This window comes from Equus quagga, chromosome 10, assembly GCF_021613505.1.
Source record: "Equus quagga isolate Etosha38 chromosome 10, UCLA_HA_Equagga_1.0, whole genome shotgun sequence".
Lineage (NCBI taxonomy): Eukaryota > Metazoa > Chordata > Mammalia > Perissodactyla > Equidae > Equus > Equus quagga.
In genome coordinates, this window is record NC_060276.1 from 41,331,861 (window position 1) to 41,350,278 (window position 18,418).

Consider the following 18,418-nt stretch of genomic DNA (forward strand, 5'->3'; position numbering starts at 1 on the left):
AATTTCAACATTGCTTGAGTGTCTTGGTTTTAAGCTTATTTTTTTGTGAACTTTTCTGTTGTCTTCTCACCTATACTCCCTGGCTAAGAGGTCAGGGGTAGCTAGTGTTCCCTTAAGTTCATTTTAAAACTTTCCATTGGTGCATAAATTGCAGCTGGCAGATGCTGTCAATATTCTCACCATCGATGACCTTTGTTTGTGTAGTCCTTGAATCCCCAAAGGATTAGCCACTTTAAAATTTCTACAGTGCATGTATCCATTGTTCATAATCTTCATGGAGTGGCATGTATTTGCAGTTTCTCACAGTTTATTTTCATTTCTAATATAGAAATAAAATAATAAATATAATCATTACATTGAGATTCCTGTGGTCCATTCTTGGTCTTCTAAGGAATGAAAGTACACAAGGGAACTCTTTTCAGCCAAATAAAAGGGTTGCAGGAAAGCCACTTTAGCAGATTAGTCACATGGGAAAGGCTCCCCTCTGTCTAGGTCCAGTGGGTTCTGACTTGGGTATGCTAGGTGCTTTTTCTGTAAATATGGAATCATAGAATTAGAGAACCTTGGGAGAGGAGGTAATGTGGACCTTACCTCAGAAATGAGGAAATGAAAACACAGGGTCTGAAGTGATCTTCTAAGGTGAATAAGGTCTGGAATTTAATCTGGGCTCTCTTGTTTTCTGGAAAGTGTTTTCAACTTAATGGGAGGAGACACCCAAGGCTGGGGTTGGATAGGGAAGGGCCCAGGAGGCACTTGCTAACACACACTGTACTAAGCACATCACATCTTCTGTTGAACATAATAAACTCAGATATCTAATATCTGCTAATGAGCTGCAGTACTGAACCTCTTGTTTTGTTCTTCTCCTTAACAGAGTCCACTGTCTTATGAACCAATTACTTTTGGAGTTCATGGTGAGCACAAAGAACACATATAAATGGGAGTGTCTCTATCCTTGCCCTTAAATAATACTTTTATCAATTTCAATTTATAAAAATCAATCACCTATAAGCCCACCAATTAGAAGTGTTAGTATTTTGTATGTATAACCATCCAGACTGTGATCTATTAATATACATATCTTTTCCTACAAAAGGAGTTAAATGCTGTTTGTACCTATTTGGAACCTTAAATATTATCTTACTACCCCCTATCTAATGACTTACATATTTAGGTAACCACAGGAAGTGGAGGCTGTTTTCTTTGCTAGAGCATAAACTTCCACAAGCAAAACAGTAGGTGGGACAACTCTGATCAATTGTCAATGAGGTGACACAATTACAGGGCTTAGTGTAGCTAAAGGATTTGAGATTTGGAATAATCATGTTGGTCACCAATACTTACCTCTTGCTTGAAATAATTGTCCAGTAGTTACTTAGCCCCTTGCAGTGACCTGCAGTGACTGTGCCCAAACTTGCCTCCTTGTAGCTTCTATTTAATAGTCCTACAACTGTATGCTGGAAACTCACACAGCATAGTTAATCCCTTCTCCAGTATTTGAAGTCAACTGTTGAATGCCTGCTCCGACACCTTTTTAAGTCTTCTGATGACATTTCTCCAGTCCTTTGGACCCAGGTTACACACATGGGGAACCATCCTGAGCTTGGAAAGTAACTCCTGTTGTTCAGTTGCATCTGGTAGCCATTCTTTTCATTAATGTATTGATTAATCCACCCTGAGTGGTGTAAGTGCTAAACTGAGTCGGGGCAGACGAGAGATACATGGCAGGAGATGAAAGACTTGTAGCTGCTAAGTGAGTACTCGTACAGATATAAGATGAGAGAAATAATTACCCACTTGAAGAAATATTTACCCTGCATTTCCTAAATATATAATATAGGGATGCTCTTCTAATCACTAGATTCACTTGTCTGTCCAACAAGGGGTGGATTTTTTACCAATAAGCCCACTATAAGCATTGAGATTTAGGGTCCTGAATCAATTTATGAATTGCAAACCTGGAGGAGCAATGTCATCATCAATCCCCCTCATAAGAAGACCAACTAGCAACTATCCACAGACAAGACACCAGTGTGAAAAATCCCAGAACTGGGGATGAGGCTGAAGCCACACCTGGGCCACAGTGACCAAAAAGGACTGCATTAGAAGGGTAAGAGGAGCAGCTACACTCTGATTGCAGAGTCCCTCCCCCAGGTTGGTAAAGTGCTACACCAAGAGGGACCATCTGGGCTTACAGTTTTCCTTCAGGGAAAAAGAGAGCCAAAGATGGACATCCAGCTTCCCCAGTGTCAGGGAACACTTCCTAGGAGGCCAACATGGGTCTCAGCTCATAAGGATCACTGGTGAAATCTGCAGGGCTTCACCACTCAAGGGCAGATAGAGACAGAGAAGGGAAGCAGGGCTTACAACAACGGGTGCTCAGCTCTAGGCAGACTGCATTCCTGCTTACAGTGGTGCCTGAGTAGAGATCCTAGCCAGTGCCTCTGCTCATCTGTAGAGCTGAGCTGGTGGCCATTTCTGGCCAAGGAGCTTGGTTGGCAGTTCTGCCTGATTTGAGTCCTCAGCCAATGAGCCATATGGGATGTGGAGGCCCCTTTTATAGCCTTTCCTGGGCAGGAAAGAAAATTTGCAGCCCTAGACAAATGCTGAGTGTAGCCTCTAGTCCCATCTGACCAAGAGGCCTGGCTAGAGAAGCTGGACAGCAGTAGAGCCCATCCTACAGCCTTGCTTGATTGAGGAGTCAAGCCAGCAGCCCAGCCCAATTGCTAAATATAGCCTCTGGTCTCACAAAACCAGAACAATTAACCTGGGCAGTCTTGGAGCCCAGCCTGTGGTACTGCCCAGGTGCAGAGCCCAGCCTACAGTCCTGCCCTACGTCAGAGCCCAGCCTATGGTCCTGCCCAATTTTTGAACACAGCTTGCAGCCTCAACCAGGCAGGGAGCCCAGCCAGTGACCTTACCCAACAGTGGAGCACACCAGCAGCCTTCCTGGTCATGAAGCCCATCCTGCAGCCCCACCTAACTTTGGGACACAGCCTGCAGCCCAGACTGATCACAGAGCACAGCCAGAGGCCCTGTCTGACCATGAAGCCCTGCCTGTGGCTATTCCTAAACACAGAGTTCAGCCAGTGGCACCATCCGGTCAAGAAGCATGAATGGATAGCCTGAGACTCCACCCAACCAGGAGTGATTGTGGAGTCCAGCCTGTAGCCCCACCTAATTGCAGAGTCCAACCAGTGGCACCACAACCTGTGTTAGGGAACACAGCCTGTGGCCTCACCCAACCAGAGGTGATTGCGGAGCTCAGCCTGTGGCCCTACCTGACTGCAGAGCACAGTCAGCATTCTTACCCAACCAGGAAGTCCACCCAGTGGCACTGCTTGAATGTGGAGCCCAGCAAGCAGTCTCAACCAAATGTGGAGCCCAGGCAGCAACACCTTTCCTGGCCTTAGTGCAAGAGCAGTGGCCTCACCCAACTAGAGACCCTGATAGCAAGACTCACCTTCTCATGGATGCTGCCAGCTGACCCATCCAGTGCCCCAAGTTGGCTGACTGGTGAAGGTCTTTCTCTGCCAAAGTGAACTGTAAATTCTGGAAGAGAAGATAGCTTACCCAAATGTGCAGATACTTGTGAAAAGAATCAAGCATCACAGAGAATCATGTAAACATGACACTGCCAAAGGAAACTAATAAAGCTCCAATAAGTGACCCAAAAGAAATGAAGAACTATGAACTATCTGACAAAGAATTCAGAATAATCCTCTTTAAAAAATTCAGTGAATTATTAGAACACCTAGACAGACAACTAAGTGACATTAGGAAAAACAATGAATGAAGAAAATGAAAAGTTCAACAACAACAACAAAAATAGAAACCATCAAAAAAAATCAAACAAAAGAATACAATAATTGAACTGTAAAATTGAATAGAGAGCTTCAACAACAGACTTTACCAAGCCAAAGAAAGAATCAGTGAACCAGAAGATAAGCCACTTGAAATTAACCCATCAGAGAAGCATAAAGAAAAAAGAGTAAAAAAGAATGGAGATACCTATGGGCCTTATGGGACACCATCAAGGGAAACAATATATGCATTATGGGGTTTGCAAAAGGAGAAGAGAAAGACAAAGTACAGAAAGTCTATGTAAAGCAGTAATGGCTGAAAGCTTTCCAAACTTGAGAAGAGAAATGGACGTTCAGATTCATGAAGCCCAAAAGATCCCAAAAAGGTTGAACTCAAAAAGAGCTACACTGAGACACATTATAATTAACTTGTCAAAGTCAAAAACAGAAAGAATCCTGCAAAAGCAAGAGAAAAAAGACTTATCACATACAAGGGAGCCCCTATAAGACTATGAGCAGATCAACAGAAACTTTGCAGACCAGGAGAGAATGGGATGATATATTCAAAATATTGAAAGGAAAAAACTGTCAACCAAGAATACTACACCTGGTAAAGCTGTAGTTCAGAGATGAAGGAGAGAGAAAAATTTTCCCAAACAAACAAAAGCTGAGGGAGTTCATCACCACTACATCTGCTTTACAAGAAATGCTAAAGGATGTTTTTCAAGCTGAAATAAAAGGATACTAATTAACATCATAAAAACACATGAATGTGCAAAACTCACTGGTAATAGTAAATATACAGTCAAAGTCAGATTCTCCAATATTGTGAGAGTGATTTGTAATTCACTTACAACTATAGTTTAAAAGTTAAAAAACAAACATATTAAACATAACTGTAACTTCAATAATTTTTATTTGACACATAGTATAAAAAGATGTAAATTGTATCATCGATAAACTAAAATGTGAAGGGAGGAGAAGTAAAAGTAGAAAGTTTCTGTATGCTATTGAAGTTAAGTTGTTATCAACTTATAATAGGATGTTATGAATATCAGCAGATATTTTATGAAAGCCTCATGGTAACAACAAAGGGAAAACATGCAGTAGATACACAAAAGATTATGATAAAGGAATCAAAGCATAATGTTGCACAAAGTCATCAAATCACCAGGGAAGACAGCAAGAGAGGTAGCAAGGAACAAAGGATCTACAAAGCAGTCAGAAAACAATTAACAAAATGATAATAGTACATCCTTAGTCAACCCTGGTGGTCAAGTGGTTAAGATTCAGTGTTCTCACCACTGCAGCCTGAGTTTGTTTCTCAGTTGGAGAACTACACCACCCATTTGTCAGTTGTCATACTGTAGTGGTTGCATGTTGCTGTGATGCTGACAGCTATGTCACTGGTATTTCAAATAACAGCAGGGTAATCCATGGTGGACAGGTTTCAGTGGAGCTTCCAGATTAAAACAGACTAGGAAGAAGGGCCTGGCTACTGCTTCCAAAAAATTGGCCATGAAAACCCTAGGAATAGCAGTGGAGCATGTCTGGTACAGCACCGGAAGATGAACGGATGGCACAAAAAGACTTGGCAGGGTTTTGCTCTGCTGTGCACAGGGTTGCTAGGAATGAGAATTGATTCAATGGCACCACCAACAACAATAGTATGTCTTTACTTATTAATAGTTATTTTAAATTTAAATGATTAAATTCTCTAATCAAAAGACATAGAATGGCTGAATGGATAAAAAACAAGATCCAGTGAGCCAGCCCCAGTGGCTTAGTGGTTAAGTTTGGCATGCTCCACTTCAGCAGCCTGGGTTCAGTTCCCAGGTATGGACCTACACCACTCATCTATTAGTGGTCATGCTGTGGTGGCAGCTCACATACAAATAGAGGAAGATTGGCAGTGGATGTTAGCTCAGGGTGAATCTTCCTCAGCAAAAACAAAAACAAAAGCAAACAACAACAGCAAGAACAACAAATACAAGATCCAATGATATGCTGCCTACAAGAGATTCACCTTAGCTTTAAGGATGCATAGACTGAAAGTGAAGGAATGGAAAAAGATATTTCAAGCAAATGGCAACCAAAAGAAAGCAAGCATAGTTATATAAGATGAAATAAACTTCAGGCCAAAAGTGGTCAAAAGAGAAAAGGAAGGGCATTATATAAGGATAAAATGATCAATTTGTCAAGAAGATATAACAATTCTAAACATTTATACACCTAACATACAAGCACCTAAATATATAAAGCAAATGCTAACAGAACTAAAAGGAGAAATAAGTAGCAATACAATAATAGCTGGAGAATTTAATACCTCATTCTCAACAATGGACAGATCATCCAGACAGAATGTCAATAAGGACACAGGGGATTTGAACACTAAAGACCAAACAGGCCTAATAGACATATACAGAACATTCCATCCAACAGCAGTAGAATATACATTCTTCTCAACTGCACATGAAACATTTTCTAGGTTAGATCATATGTTAGGCCACAAAATAAGTCTCAACAAATTCAAGAAAAAACAAATTATATGAAGTAAGTTTTTCAGCTACAATGGTATGAAACTAGAAATGCATAACAGGAGTAAAGCTGTAAAATTCACAAATACATGGAAATTAAATATCACATTCCTGAACAACCAACAGATCAAAAAAGAAATCAACAGTAAAATTTTAAAAAAACTTAAACAAAAATGGAAATCCAACATACCAAAACTTATAGGATGCAGCAAAAGGAGTTCTAAGAGGGAACTTTATAGCAATAAATGCATACATCAAGAAGAAAGCAAGATCTCAAATGAACAACCTAACTTTAAACCTCAAGGAACTAGAAAAAGAAAAACAAACTAAGTCCAAAGTTAGCAGAAGGAAATAAAGATTAGGCAGAAATAAGTAAAATAGAGAATAGGAAAACAATAGAAAAGATTAGCAAAACTTAGAATTTGTTATTTGAAAGTATGCACAAATTTGACAAACCTTTAGCTAGACTAACCAAGAGAAAAAGAGAGAGAACTCAAATAAATAAAATTATAAATTAGAGGGAAGACAATATATCTGATATCACTGAAATACAAATGTTCATAAGAGATTACTATGAGTAATTATATGCCAGAAAATTGGACAATTTAGAGGAAATGGTAAAATTCCTAGAAACATACAACCTACCAATACTGAATCATGAAGAAGTAGAAAATCTGAACAGACCAACAATGAGTAAGGAGAATAAATAAGTAATTAAAAACCTCTTTAAAAAAGAAATCCCAGGAACAGATGGTTTCGCTGGTTAATTCTACTAAACATTTAAATAAAAATGAATGCCAATTATTTTCAAACTCTTCCAAAAAATGGAAGAGGATGGTCACTCTCACATTCATTTTATGAGGCCAGCATCCTGATACCAAAGCCAGATAAGGACATTATAAGAAAATAAACCTCAGACCAACATCCCTCATGAATATAGATGCAGACATACTCCACAAAATACTAGTAAACTGAATTCAACAGCACATTGAAAGGATCACACACCGTGATCAAGTGTGATTCTTCCGTGGGATGTAAGGATGGTTCAATATATGCAAATAAATAAATGTAATGCATCACATTAATAGAATGAAAGATAAAAATCACTTGATCATCACAATACATGCACAGAAAGCAGTTGACAAAATTTAACATCCATTCATGATAAAAACTCTCAACAAATTGGGATAGAAGAAAAGTACCTCAACATAATAAAGGTCAAATATATTACAAGCCCACAGATAGCATCATATTCAATGGTGAAAGGTTGAAAGGTTTTCCTCTAGGATTGGGGAAAAAGACAAGGGTTCCCACTCTTATCACTCCTATTCAACATAGTACTGGAAGTCCTAGCCAGAGCAATTAGTCATGAAAAAGAAATAAAAGGCATCCAAATTGGAAAGGAAGTAGTAAAATTATCTCTGTTTGCAGATGACATGATCTTACGCATAGAAAACCCAAAAAACTCCACCAAAAAAAAAAAACTTGTTAGAACTAATCAACAAATTCAGTGAAGTTTCAGGATACAAAATCAACAACAAAAATCAATTGTTTTTCTATACACTAACAATGAAATATCTGAAAAACAGAAAACAATCACATTTACAATAGCATCAAAAACAATAAAATACTTAAATTTAAACAAGGAAATGAAAAATCTATACAGTTAACACTAAAATACAGTGATGAAGGAAATCAAAGACACAAATAAATGGAAAGATGTCATGTGTTCGTGGATTGTAAGAATCAATATTATTAAAATGTTGATACTACCCAAAGCCATCTATAGATTCAATTCAATCTGTATCAATATTCCAATGACATTTTACTCAGAAATAGAAAAAACAATTCTAAAATTCATGTGGAGCCACAAAAGACCCCAAATAATGAAAGCAATCCTGAGAAAGAACAAAGCTGTAGGCGTCACACTTTCTGATCTCACAGTATATTACAAAACTATGTAATCAAAACAGCTGGTATTGACACAAATACAGACACATAGACCAATGGAACAGAATGAGATACAAGAAAAAAACCCATGCATGTACTGTGAACTAATATTTGACAAGGGAGCCAAGAATATAAAATAAGAAATAGGTAGTCTCTACAATAAATGACATTAACAAAAATGGATAATCCTGTGGAAATGAATGAAATTACATCCCTATCTTATGTCACTTACAAAAACTAACTTGAAATGAATTAAAGACAATGTAAAATCTGAAACCGTAAAACTTCTAGAAGATATAGGGAGCAATATTATTCACATTGATCTTGGCAAAGATTTCATAGATATGACACCAAAGCACAAGCAACAAAAACAAAAGAGAACAAGTAGGACTACATCAAACTAAAACGTTTCTAAAGAACAAAAGAAATGGTCAACGAAATGAAAAGATAACATACAGAACTGGAGAACTGGAAAAAATATTTTTAAAGTGCATATGTGATAAGGGGTTAGTGTCCAAAATGTATAAAGAACTCATACAACTCAATAGCATAAAAGCAAATAATCCACTGAAAAAAATGGGCAAAGGACCTGAATTGACATTTTTCCAAAAAACATAATCAAATGGTCAATAGGTACATGAAAAGGTGCTCAACATCACTAATTATTAGGGAAATGCAAATCAAAACCACAATATTACCTCATACCCATTAAAAGGGCTATTATCAAAAGGACAAGTGATAACAAGTATTGGCAAGGATGTCTAGAAAAGGGAACCCTTGCTCATGTTGGTAGGAAGGTAAATTGGTACAGCCACTATGGAAAATAGCATAGAGGTTTCTCAAAAAATTAAAAACAGAAATACCATATGATCCAGCAATTCCATTTCTTGGCATATATCCAAAGAGAATGAAATCACAATCTCGAAGAGATATGTGCACCGCTATGTTCATTGCAGCATTACTTACAATAACCAAGACCTGAAAACGACCTGTGTCCATCAATAGATGGATGGATAAAGAAAATGTGATACCCAATAGTATATTATTTAGCCATAAAAACAAGGAAATCCTGCCATTTGTAGCAACATGGATGAATCTTGAGGGCATTATGCTAAGTGAAATAAGTCAGACAGAGAAAGGCAAATACTGTATGATCTCACCTAGATGTGGAATCTAAAAAAACTAAACTCATACAAAAACAATGGATTGATGATTCCAGGGGCCAGGTTGGGGTGGCATGTGGGAGAAATGAGTAAAGGTGGTCAAAGGGTACAAACTTCCATTTATAAGATGAATGAGTTCTGAAGATTTAATGTACAACATGGTAACTCTAGTTAAAAATACTGTATTGTACATTTGAAAGTTGCTAAGAATGTAGAACTTAAAACTTCTCACCAGGAAAAAATGTAACTATGCAAGGTGATGGTTGTGTTCACTAACAGTACGGTGGTAATCATTTCACTATATATACATATATCAGATCATTATATTGTAAACCTTAAACTTACACAATATTTTATGTCAATTATATCTCAATAAACTTGGAAAAATTGCAGAACTGACATTACTAAGGCCTCATTGTAGCACTTACATTTATGGGAAAGAAAAAAGTTAACTTGATGGCAGAGCCTAGAGCAGAACTAGAGCATGCTGCATGGAGGAGCTACACTTGCTAAGTGAATAAACTTAAGACCCAGAGAGGAAAAGAGACATTTTTTGAGATCACACAGGGAAAGTTGCCACTCAATAGGAAAAGAAGGTAATTTAGGACAATGTACAAGACTTCACTCAGGTGTTTGATTATTATTTGCGAATATATGTAGTAGAACTTTTTAAAGTGTGGTCCCTGAGCCATGAGCATGAGAATCACTCCTAGTGATTAATGAGTATTCCTGGGCCTCACCCCCAGAGATTTAGATTCAGTGAGGCCGAGGGATGTCCTTGTGTCATAGTCTTGCAAAGTGATGGTGTATATATGACCACTTGTCTCCTTTTACGATGTGTGACTCAATGTTTTGTTTCCAACATCTATGTTCTGAGTCTCTTTCATGTAGAATCTTTGCTTCCTGGAAATTGGCAAATATTATTGATGTCTTGAGAGGAAACTGATGGAGTAATTAGTCTGCAGGCCTTTACCTTAGATCACTTAATTTCCAGATGTGGTCTCTGGACCAGCAGCATCAGCGTCACCAGGAAACTTGTTATAAATACAAACTCTCTGGCCCCACCCTAGATCTGCTAAATTAGAAACTGGAGGAGCGGCCCAGTAACCTGTGTTTTAACATGCCTTCCAGATGATTGTGATGCACATTCAAATTTAAGAATCACTGCTGCAGATAAATTATTCACCACTGAATATGCTTTCAGGACTAGGCTAGGACAGACTCTTGGGAAAGGATTCTTCCATTCAGCTCACATTTGTCAAGAGCCTATTAAATCTAAGGGTCTGTGTAGGGAACATGGGAGATAAATAAGAGCGAGATCTTGTCCTTCAGGGACCTAAAGTCTTACAGAAGGGATAAAATAAGAATGCAAATGAGTGACTTAGTGATCAAAAAGAGTGTGTGAAGATCTTAAGGAAAGTGGGCTCAAAGGAGGGAGAGCCACATTTTGGGGTGTGCCTTCAGCCTTTGCAGGTCCTTGTGCTGTAATGTTCTCCTGATCCTACAAGGTGCACTGACCTAGAACGATCCACGGTCAGAGTACCCTTGTTAGAGGGGAGAAGTGAAGTAAAAATTAATAAACTCTTTAGTGGGTCATCAGAGGGAAAATGTGTATTGCACATGCTTCAACTGTCACGAGTTTCTATACAGCTAGGTTTTCGAACTCAGATGTATTTTCACAAAGGCTGGACCTGAATTGTAAGGGGACAAGGAATAGGTAAACAGAGAACTAGCGGGGGCAGAAATAGATGTGGGGGAGAATAGAAAGGGGCTGCATCATCATCATCATTATTATTACATAAACAAAAAGAATATGAACATTCCTTCCTTTGATCTCTTTGCTTTACATGAAGGGTGGGGCCAGGCAGGAATGATGTGGTTCTGTCTTCTGAATCAAGCCCTGAGCTTTTCTACCTACTTCAGAGCCCTATGTTTCCCACTCTGAAGTAGGTTTTGTTAGAATTGCCCATGGATGTAAAGGCTTTTTATTGGTACTTGGCTGTCCCAGTGGCCTGAACCTAATTCACTCTGATCATCCTGTTGCACACATGACAGTGTAGGTCTAGTTTTCTGTGAACCTAGAGACAGCATTGGAGCAACGATTGGAATCCAGTCTCCTTCCCTCAGCCCAGCTCAGACTGTATCTGTGCACAGTACGTTTGCCAGGCTTCAGCTCACCACCTCTATTTCTGTGGTCTGCCTTGTAATTGATAGCAACTTCCACAGCTTAAATGCTTATCTTCTCATCTGCGTCCTTTGCAAAGGTAGCTGAATTACTTGAGCAGTGATTTTACACATTTATCCCATCAGTTTACACTGAGAGAACTGGACTTAGTTACCAAGAACATAAAAGGGTAAAATGTCTTAAAGAAATAATATTCTGGAAGTTAACCAAAGGAGAAAAAGCAATCAAACAATTTCATGTCTGCTTCATCTTTGTAAAAGATCAAAAAATCTCGTTTAGTATCATGACTTAAAATCTCTATGAAATGGCACAGGCACGTGAGTTTTATAAATACCCTAGAATTTAACTAATGCACATTCACACCTAACAGGAATATCTTGCCCTGGTCTCTTAAATGCATTGAAATATATTTGATTATTGGCTCTCCAACTCCCTATCTGTATGATCTTGAGCAAACGATGATATTTTGTGGTTCGGTTTCCTCACTCATAAAAATGGAGATAATACTATTTATTTCACAGGGATGTCATGAAAGGTAATTGAGATATTCTCCATTTAGTGCTTAACACAGTGCCTTGCACAGTTGCCATTTAGTCGATGGTGACTCTTAGTACTTCAAAAATGCCTGGTTTAAACAATACCAACTGACACAGGAGTGTCAGCTATAAGGATGGTAAGGAAAGGGAGTCCAATAAACTGCAATGTTAGAGGTAGAGTAAGTTCCAGTTCATTCAATCTTCTGGTTAATAGGTGCCACATGGATTACCAATGTTCAAGAAATTGTTATTTTCAGTAATAATAGTTATAATTAAGCCCTTCACTGAATGTTTTGTTCTCCCCAGTAATGCCAAATGGTAAGGAAACATCTCTAAAGAGCCAGAAAAGAATGCAGGCAGAATTGTGTGGAAACTAATTAGAGATAAGAGCATTGATTGATGAGATCACCAATTCCTCTGACGTATAACTGGATATTCTACATGTGGGAGCAGTATTTAGGTTTCTGCAGCAATGTTTACATATAGAGAGCTGCATGTGAATCATCGAGTAATGGCTGTTTTATCCCAACATGAAATCTTTTCCCATTCTCTGCTTCTCATCCTTTCCCCCACCAATTTGCAACACAGTATAATGGACACAATTATGGCACATGGAATGGCTTTGCATATACTTGAGACAGCTATTGCAATGCATAATTGAGCACAGAAAGTGTTGAACTTGCTAACTGCTGCTTAAAAAACTTCTCCAGTGGTTGCACAAGAAAATCAGGTTTACTGTATACTTTTTCAGGAAGGCTGACTTGATGCTGTTGCTTTTACACCTCTGAGCTCATCATAAAGCCTTCAAAGAAAAGATCAAGCTATGGAAGGGCTTGCCGTAAAGGGTTCACTTCAGACTGCCTGGGTATCCATGACATCACAATAGTCTGAGAGAGGATGGCAGAGAGCATTGTTCAAGTGCTTGGGCTTTAGACTCAGACTGACCTGGATTTGAATACATGGTTTTCCATTTACTAGCTGTATCATCTTTGGACAGGTTACATAGTTTCTCTATGTCTTGTCTCCTACCTCATCCAAAAAGTGAAGCTAAAAAGATTCTATACCACAAAGGGTTGTTGGGAGGATGCAATGAAATAAGCAGTTCATGGAGGAAACACATGCTCCCATTCTCATGGGCTTACCACTGAGAAATGGGCAGCCTTGTAGAAAGAGAGGAAAGAAAAATGCAGTTCAGAGGAGGAACCTTTACACAAGAAGGCTGGGAGAAGGTTCACGCAGACCAGCAATGCAATGCAGCCTCCAGACAAGGTATAGAGCTAGTGATATGTCTGCATTAATTTGGTACTGTAGGTGGAAGTGAATTCAAAGTGCCCTTCGTGGAGACCACAAGAAGCTTCAAGAAGTCTGATTATTCCTTGCCTTTTAATTGGCTTATACCAAATGGGAGGACTATCCAATAACATTTAACATAATGCGGTTTATTGACAAGCTTTCTTGCACTGCATTTTATCTAATGCGATATTGAGTTTACCCAAGACTTCATTTGAATAAAAGGCCTGTAAATGGGCCCTACCCTGTCACCAGCCACTGTTCTGTCTTTCCAACGTACTGAAAAGGTTTTTCCATGATGCCTGAACATTCTGCTAAAATTTCTCAGTATAGCAATAAGGGCTCCAAGGAAAATGCTTCCAAAACCCTGAAGGAGTAGAAGCAAAGGAGATGTCATGGAGACAGTTAATTCCATCCATGTCTACAAGGCTCTGAGGCATGTACGCCCTGACATCAGCATTTTATAAAAGGCCATGTGTATAATGAACTCTTTCCTTAATGGTATCTTTCAGCATAGCTCAGGCAAGTCCTTCCACTTGGCCCATTACAAAAGGCTGTTGACCATCACCTTCAAGGAGGTCCATGCAGAGGAACATCTGCTAAAGTCCAGAGAACTGGCCAACCACATCGGTTCTGAGGGCAAAATGTCCAATGCCAAGAAGAAAAGCTGCAAGTGAGCTGGCTTCAGAGGGATCTGAGCATCAGAAACCAAAGAATCTTTTGGAGCCACCTAAGTTTTTCTAATAAGAACTGTAGCCCAGTAGAGTTTTATATACTTCATTTTTTGGACTCATGATGGCTTGATGATTTCAAAATATCTTTAAAAAAATTTTTTACAATGAACTAAATATTATCAACTTTAATGTATCTGTAGTTCAATTTTCCCAAAAGGAAATAGTGGGTTTGCTCAAGAATTAATTTGCTAAATAGTGATTTTCTAAATGGTCAGTTATGATATTTTTCTAGGTCAGCTTTTTGAAGGGTCTATAAGGTATAAACTATTTCCATAATAAATTTATTTACCTTTTTTAATTCTCATTTTCTACAAAGTGGGCATTTTCATATATGGCTGGGATTTAGTGCAGAAGCAAATATAGGAATGCAGTGGGCTTCTATAAGTACAGATATTAAAAAGACTTTCAAGTACATAAAGAAATGCTTATTTCCTCATTATTTTTAGGAAATATATTTTTCATGTAAATTTTAAATTTATTTTTACATGATACAATGGACATTTTATTGCAATTTTTAAATGAATTAACAAAAATATTAAAACTTTTCAGCTTCAACAATTAATAAAATAAATATTGGGAGATATAACCCACATAAAATCTCTTTTGTATTCTTCTCACCTTTTTAACTGTAATGCCACAAGGCTGAATAATAAAATAGGTAAAAATTTAGCAGGCTACAGTTCTTATTACGAAAATGTAGGTGCTTCTGAAAAGAGCTGTTGGTTATGAATATTAGGATCTTATAAAAATAACTAATGGAAATTAATATTTAGTAAAATGGTTAAATGTGGTGTTGAACAAAATTCATTATTATCCTATTGCACTAAAAATGTGTTAGGGTAGAATTAAGAATATTTAGTTCATGATAAAAATGTCTTAAAAATCAGCATAATGCCACAAATCAAAAATAAAGTAGATCAATTTAGCAGGTTACATTTATCGTCCCTTGGCAATCCCTTGAGAGGATAAAGTGGAGATGATGTTGGGTTCAAATGGAGAAAGTAGATACTTCCTTCTCATGCCCCTGGGAGGAGGGTAAGCAAGGAAGGTATAGTGTTAGAAAACAGAAGGGGATGTTGGGAAGAGGTTCCCCCCAGACTTCTTGCCTCTTCCTCAATTCTCTTCCCACTCGATGCCCTCTCTAGGCTTCCAAGACCTTGGGGTTCACATTTCATTTCTGCTCCAGTTTCATGGCTTTTAATGGCTACTGTTTTATGAAGAAAAAAATGTTTTCAGTTTAGAGGTATTGTTTCTAGACTTTCTCTCACGGGGTCAAGGGACTGGGATGGAGAGGCCTCTCCTGAATGGAGTGGCGCCAGGTGAGGAGGGTATATAACAGCTGGCTGAGAGGATAAATAGCCATTTCTGTCTGATTGGGTTGGGCTTGTGCAGTGGCAGTTCCCTGAGAGGAGCCAATGCTGCCAAGAGAGCAGAGTCTTAATATAGGTTCCCTTCTGCCACCTTCTGATCCTGCCTGACCCTCAGCCCCACCACACCTTAATATTTTACTTGGGCTCTTTGACTTTGAATGGGAGAGCAATTTCCTCTCTGGTTTCTGTTTTCTCACCTGTAGAATGAGGAAATTCCACTATGTCTCCTGGTTCTCAGATTCTGGAAGTCTACATCTCAGTCATGCCAACGTTTTCCCCAAGTTTCCAGTGGTCAGAGCTGGCCTAGGAATTGGTTAAGTGGGCTTTGAAGCCTACTTTGAAGTAGGATTTGAGAGGCTCTGGGGAAGCATCATCCCCTCACACCTTAAACACCTTTCATGTTATCTTGGAATCTGAAATTTCACCATTAGTGATGCATTTCTTTGGGATCTACAAAGTCTTTTATTTTTCTTAAGAGCCATTTGCAATAACATGGAGGGTATAATTCAAAATGCCCCTAGCAATGAATTATAACAATCCTTTATTTTTACATTTATCTTTGAAAAGTTCAAATCGCTTTCAGATATGCTGCTCTACATCATTTGGAGACATGTATGGCACAACAGCCATGGGATTTGTTGACGGTTGATAGGTAAGACCCTGGAGGAAGTGACAAGAGGTAAGAATCTTGGCACAGGTGACCTCCTCCCAGGACTTACTTGCATTTTAACAAAGGAACCACTTGAAGGTAAGAATAATTAGAAGGAACATCTCCATTATGATAGGAAGTTCAAGCCCTGGGATACCAGATTGGGGAAAAAATTGGGGGTGGCTTAGAATGAGGGTGTCACTCCTGAATGGCCAGCTGATTAGTACCTACTTGGCTCAGAGTCAAGCTGGGCCTTCTTTGAGATTGCGCCTGCCTATCATGATCAAAGTCAAATTAACCAGTTAATTGGGAACTGTGTGGCCAGTGATCTGGGTTCACAGTAAACATCCAGAGAACAATCCTAGGAAGTAGATAATGACATATAAAAGAGCATAAGTGACAACGTAAGTGTGGGAGGAAGTCTAAAGAGGCAAGAAGGGACCGTGAAGCAGAGAAGTTAGGGAAGGTTAGGCCTGGATATGGAATTAAAGTGGAACCATGAAGGCTGAGTAGGGTAACCATAGAAAGAAGGGTAGAAGTACATGTGGGGGCCTCTGCGACAATGAAGCTTATGACTTGTAGGTGTTGTGGGGCTAGGGGCATTTATACTGGCCTTGGGTAATTGGAGGCCAGTCTTGGGATGCTTCATGGTCCCTAGTTAAAAGGAATAACCATTTACTATGCTTCTTTAATTTGGACTTTTCCTGTGCATTACCTTTATTGAGCTTTATAACAGTCTCATATATGAGTTTTATCATACCCTGTTTACAGAGAAGTAACTTGAGGCTCTATGAGGGCACGCAGCTTGCCTAAAGTGACACAGCTAGTAAGTGATGCAGCTGGTCATCAAATTTGGGTCTGCCTGATTCTAATTCCTGTCCTCTAACCACTGCCACAGGGCTGACAGCTTCTCTCCACTACTGCTTCCCATTCTCCTGTGAGAGAGTATCCAAGGCTCAACAAGCATCCTTGCTATTTCCTGCACAGGAAATTCCTGACAATTCATTTTTCATTTAATAAGTTCTGTTGAGAGGGTTGTCTTCTACCCAAGCGTGGCAATGACAACAAGGAGGACAGTCCCTACACCCTAGAAGCTCACAATCAAGTTGAGAAGGCAATATTTTCAAAGGTTGTGGAACTAGGCGTTGTAGGATGAGTAGTCTTGGAAGTAAGGATAGAGACTTTCAACCACACTGGGTTCAAATATCAGTGATAACTCCTGTCAGCAGTGAAACCCTGGGTAGCATTCTTAGACTTTCTGTGTCTCAGTTTTCTCATATGTAAAATGAGGGTAATAATGTTACCCAATTCATGGAGATGATGTGAAGATTAAATAAAATAAATTAACAAATATAAATTTCTGAGAACAGGACTTGGCTAATACGAAGAAGTCAATAAATGTCAGCTATTTTTAAATTTATAAATTAGCTATAAGTTTTCAGGAGTTTGAGTTTTGATAGGCAGGAGGATGAGGTGTGGGAAGAAGTATGTATTACTTGAACAAAGGCTTGGAGGCCTGAATAAGCAATAACATTCAAAAGATGATGAGCATATCAAGATAGTTCGTGGCAATTGCATGCTGAAGATTAGGGGGATGTGGGAAGGGAACGATATGTGGGAAACTTGTTTTCTTTAAAAAAATCCAGTCTTTTGAGATTTAATTGACAAAGCATAAAATTCATCCACTGTCATTGTACAACTCAATGTTTTTGAGGTTCATCTATTTTGTAATATGCATCAGTGTTTCATTTCATTTGTTGGTGACTAATATTCCATTGTATGTTTATACCATATTTTGTTTATCCATTCACCTGTTTATGGACATTTTGATTCTTTCCAAATTTTGTCTGTTGTGAATAGTGCTGCTATGAACATTTGAGTGCAAATTTTTGTGTGGATGTATGTTTTCAGTTATTTTGGATAGATTCCTATGAGTAGAATTACTGGTCATCCAGTAAGTTTATGTTTAGCTTTTAAAGAAACTGCCACACTATTTCCCAAAGTTTCTGTATGATTTTTTTTCCCACCAGCAGTATATGAGTCCCAGTTTCCCCACATTCTCATCAATACTTGGTATCATCTCTCTTTTGGATTATAGCCATTTGTGGGTGTGCACTGGTATTTCATTGTGGTTTTAATTTTGTTTCCATAATAATAATAGTATTGTACATCTTTTCCTGTGCTTTTATGCCATCCATATA